Source organism: Arachis ipaensis, chromosome B04, assembly GCF_000816755.2.
Source record: "Arachis ipaensis cultivar K30076 chromosome B04, Araip1.1, whole genome shotgun sequence".
In the NCBI taxonomy this organism is placed as follows: domain Eukaryota; kingdom Viridiplantae; phylum Streptophyta; class Magnoliopsida; order Fabales; family Fabaceae; genus Arachis; species Arachis ipaensis.
Window position 1 is genome coordinate 22,789,176 of NC_029788.2, and position 4,859 is coordinate 22,794,034.

Genomic DNA, 4,859 nt, shown 5'->3' on the forward strand with positions numbered 1-4,859 from the left:
TGATGAGCGGATAATTTATACGCTTTTTGGCATTGTTTTTAGTATGTTTTTAGTAGGATCTAGTTACTTTTAGGGATGTTTTCATTAGTTTTTATGTTAAATTCACATTTCTGGACTTTACTATGAGTTTTTGTGTTTTTCTGTGATTTCAGGTATTTTCTGGCTGAAATTGAGGGACTTGAGCAGAAATCAGATTCAGAGGTTGAAGAAAGACTGCTGATGCTGTTGGATTCTGACCTCCCTGCACTCAAAGTGGATTTTCTGGAGCTAAAAAACTCAAAATGGCGTGCTTCCAATTGCGTTGGAAAGTAGACATCCAGGGCTTTCCAGAAATATATAATAGTCCATACTTTGGCCAAGAATAGATGACGTAAACTGGCGTTCAACGCCAGCTTTCTACCCAAATCTGGCGTCCAACGCCAGAAAAGGAGCCAAAACCAGAGTTGAACGCCCAAACTGGCACAAAAACTGGCGTTCAACTCTGATTATCTCTTAGATTTCCTAATCAGAATCTTCGTGGCGTAAGCTAGAATGATGGCGGCATTCAAGAGAATCCGGAAAGTCTAAACCTTGTCTGTGGTATTCCGAGTAGGATTCAATGATTGAATGACTGTGACGAGCTTCAAACTCGCGATTGTGGGGCGTTAGTGACAGACGCAAAAGAATCAATGGATTCTATTCCGACATGATCGAGAACCGACAGATGAATAGCTGTGCTGTGACAGAGCATGTTAGCATATTATTCACTGAGAGGAGGGGATGTAGCCACTGACAACGGTGATTTCCTTGTATAAAGCCAGCCATGGAAAGGAGTAAGACTGATTGGATGAAGATAGCAGGAAAGCAGAGGTTCAGAGGAACGAACGCATCTCCCTATGCTTATCTGAAATTCTCACCAATGATTTACATAAGTATTTCTATCCCTCTTTTATTATTTAATTTCGAAAACTCCATTATCAATTTATATCCGCCTGACTGAGATTTACAAGGTGACCATAGCTTGCTTCATACCAACAATCTCCGTGGGATTCGACCCTTACTCACGTAAGGTATTACTTGGACGACCCAGTGCACTTGCTGGTCAGTTACACGGAGTTGTGAACCGTGGTCTTGGCATCATATTTTTGGCGCCACTTCCAGGGAAAGAAAGAGCAATGAATTTTACATAATTAAAGTGTAATCACGATTCCGCGTACCAGTGTGCAAGAAATAAAACCCAACCAAACCTAGTATAGTCATCCACAATTACTAAACCATAATGTTTACCACCTAGGCTTTGAGTTCTTGTTGGACCAAATAAATCAATGTGTAGTAACTCAAGTGGTCTTTTAGTAGAGATGTCTTCCTTTGGTTTAAAAGAACTTTTAGTTTGTTTTCCCATTTGGCAAGCATCACAAGTGATGTCTTTGTCAAATTTTATCAAAGGAAGACCTCTTACTAATTCTTTCTTAACAAGTTTGTTTATTTGAAACATACTTGCATGGCCCAATCTCTTGTGCCATAACCACTTTTCAGATTCTTTAGAATGAAGACAAGCTACATTTTGATCTTTTAGTTCATCAAGAGTAAGTCCATACATATTATTAAAACGCTTGGCAACAAAAATCACTTCATTTGTTTTTTCATTAACAACACAGCATTCAAATCTTTTGAAAATCACTAAATATCCTAAATCACACAGCTGACTTATACTCAAAAGATTGTGCTTCAAACCACATACCAAAAGTACATAATCAATGAAAGTAGATTGCTCATTACCTACTTTTCCAATAGCAATGATTTTACCTTTACCATAATCTCCAAAGGTCACAAAATCTCCATCATACTTGTTTAGTTTGATGAAGTAGGTTGACCTTCCAGTCATGTGCCTTGAACATCCACTATCCATGTACCACATGTCCTTTTTGTTTTTGGATGCTAGTCAAATCTGCATGAAGAGTTTCAAGTAGCCTTAGGTATCCAAATTGATTTGGATCCTTTGAAGTTAATCCAAGTAGCCTCAGCTTCTTCTTTTGGAGTCACCACTCCATCAGCACTTGTTTTTGTTGGGATCTTGGGACCGCTCACAACAATCTTCCATATGTTGTAGTCAATGGATTGGATGAAAATCCTTATCCTTTCTTTCCAGTAGGAGTAGTTTTTCCCGTTGAAGAAAGGTGGCCGATTGTTTGACTGGCCTTCAGTGAGGGTGTAGGCAACTGTGGTTGTGCCCAAGTTGTTCGCCATTGGATCTTTGCTCCAAGCGGTTAAGCTTGATTCTTGAGACCTTAGCTCCTGATACCAATTGAAGGTTGTGGTAGGCTTAGAGAAGGGGGGTTGAATCTATGCCTTCCTTTTAGTTGCTGTTATTATCCTTTTTAAACAAACTTTCAATTCTGATACTGTTTGTACTCAGCAGCGGAAATTTATGAGACAATTTATTTTTGTCTCATGAATATCAGAAAATAGAACACAGCAGAGAAGAGAAAAGCTAACACCAGCATGTATCCTGGTTCGGTTGCCTTGTGCTATGCAACCTACGTCCAGTCTCCTCCACAACTATGGAAGAATTTCACTATAGTTAACAGTATTACATACACCAATTTCACAGGATTGACCCAATCCTTTCACACTCAAGTTCTAACCTAACTTGATATTGGCTATGCTAATACCTAACTATTCCTCTTAGTGCTAACCCAACTAAGAAAGGGATACCTTACAGGTACAAGATACAAGACATAGACATACCTAAAGAAATCTGAAAATAACTCTAGGCTTTTCTCTCAAGTGTTTCATTCAGCCTTTTTCCACTCATGGCTTTTACTTGAGTTCTCTCAATATGCCTTTTCTCTCAAGAAATTACAGAAAGATAAACATTGAAAAGTAAGTTACAATCTGTAAAACATGAAGGAGATTGACTTCATCAACAGCCTCTTCGCTATGTGCAAACCAAATTTGCAAACCTCAGCTTGAGTTCTTTAGTATTGGCCGAATGCTTCTTTGAAAGAAAGCATTATCCAAGTAGAGGAACTTCTTTACAGAACACAGCTCACACAACTCTGGTTTTCTCTCCTTACCTTCTGAATGAGCAGCAAGCTTCTTTTATCTCCTTGCATGTTGTTTGGTTCTTCTTCCAAGGTCAACACCTTGAGCCTTGAGCTTCACCAACCCACAGATTCACTTTTTCACATTAAACCTTAGAGTAGAAACTTTGCTTCTGACTCCTTCATCTTGACCGAAAGCCTCAAAGCAGTAACCATAGAAATCTTCTCATGGTCAACTTGATCTTAGCCATTGAGAAACTACTTGGTCTCCAAGTATCACTTGTGACCGTAGATGTGAAGCAGAATAGGGCAGAAAACAACTTTCCCTTGAATGCTATTTTCGGATATAGCAGAGAGTTGGGAAGAAGAGAAAAAGATTTGATGCATGCAAGATGAGATGGATTACCTTTAACTTAAGCTTGATTTGGTTTGGATTTTCTGTTTTAGCTTCTGTGCTTTACGCTTAAACTTTCTCTCTCTTGCTTCTTTGGTTACTAGCTTAGGGAAGAAGCTTTTTCTCTCTTTCTCTTTCTTACTTTTCTGAAGCTTTGATTTGACTTGATTAGAGAGTAGAGGAACGTTGCTTCTGGTAAGGCAAGATGGAGGGAATTGAAAATCAATTCGGGCTTGGATCGGGTTCTTCTCAAGTTCAGCCCGTTGGTGCCTTGCCTTGCTTCTTGGAAGACTTTTGCTTGAGATGAAAGACTTGGGCTTGTCTTCCTTACCATTCAGCCCATTAGCATATATCTTTTGTTTGATGTTGGGCTGCTGCAACACTTATTTTTAGCCTGCATCACTTATCAAAAATAATCAAAACTAATTGGGTGATTAGCCCACTAATCAAATGTTTGTCATCATCAATTTTATTAATTAATTTCTTAACTCAACAGTATCCGAAATGACTAAAAAATTTATATTAGAAATAAATTATTAAAGATATTTAAGTAAATTTAATAATTCAGAGATTAGTAGGGACAGGACAGAGATCCTTGCTCGAGTACCCACGTTTGCCTCGGAATAATTTTGGCTCCTTCCCATCCCCACAAAAAAAAAGCGTCTTCAAGTCCTCATTTAGAACAATTTTTGAGAGAATTCCCGTACTTCAGAAAATTTTGTCATCTCTAATAATAATGTCGTTGATTTATCTTCATCTCCTTTATCATTGTAAGTAAATTAAGATTCACAAGGATTACGAAGTCCTATATATACAAATTAAATTGAAGAAATTCGCCACATAGTATCAACAATTCTTGAAATTAATAAAAAATAAAATATCAGTTGGATTTTTTGAAAAAATAAGCACTATAAAAAATTTAATTTTGATACACTATCAGTGTAAAGTAATTTTACACGTACATCTAATTACATAATGTCACATCAACAAAAAGAACTACCTTTCACATTGATCGGATGAATAGGCATTCAAAAGAATGGATATGATTGCACGACTGTGTAAAATATTTTATACTGTCAGTGTATAAAAATTAAACTCCTACAAAGAAATTTTTAAAACCGGCAGATTTATTAGTAGAACTTTTCAAAAAAATAAGATGATAATATTATTACCGTCAAACAAAATCGACGATATAAACATTGCCAGTAATTGATTACTGGCGGATTTTAGAAATTCACGCTAATTACCATTGAATTCTTCCGACGATAATTGCTTTCAGAATGTCCATTTTTATTTGTTATTACTGACGGTAAATTTGGCGTCATTTTTAATTTTTTGCATCCTAATTAATGTTGAAAATTTTTTTGAAAAATTCTGACGGTACTATTATATAATAAGATAATATTAAAAATAAATTTTGTCGTCGGATTTATCCCACACAA